This window comes from Penaeus monodon, chromosome 19 (assembly GCF_015228065.2).
Source record: "Penaeus monodon isolate SGIC_2016 chromosome 19, NSTDA_Pmon_1, whole genome shotgun sequence".
Lineage (NCBI taxonomy): Eukaryota > Metazoa > Arthropoda > Malacostraca > Decapoda > Penaeidae > Penaeus > Penaeus monodon.
Window position 1 is genome coordinate 6,853,238 of NC_051404.1, and position 204 is coordinate 6,853,441.

The following is a 204-nucleotide window of genomic DNA, read 5'->3' on the forward strand; positions in this document are numbered from 1 at the left end:
GTTTCTTGAATGCAACATAAGTAAAGTATTGCTGCTGTTGCTATTGAAGCTATATAGTTGCATGTAAAACTTGAAGGATATCATCTTATAAGAGAATCCATAAAAATTATTTCATTCATCCATTTACTGAAATTAAATATTTTAATAGGATATGCTCACTACAGGACTCTTTTCATAGTCCATATAACTCTAGCTTTTAATTCC

The 204-nt window shown here is 28.9% G+C and overlaps 1 protein-coding gene across 1 annotated transcript in view; it reads left to right on the forward strand.

Annotated features, from left to right (window-relative positions):
- The window catches only part of LOC119585033 (major facilitator superfamily domain-containing protein 1-like), a gene marked incomplete in the record, with an annotated part of 11,251 nt that overhangs the window by 4,210 nt on the left and 6,837 nt on the right, over positions 1-204 (forward strand).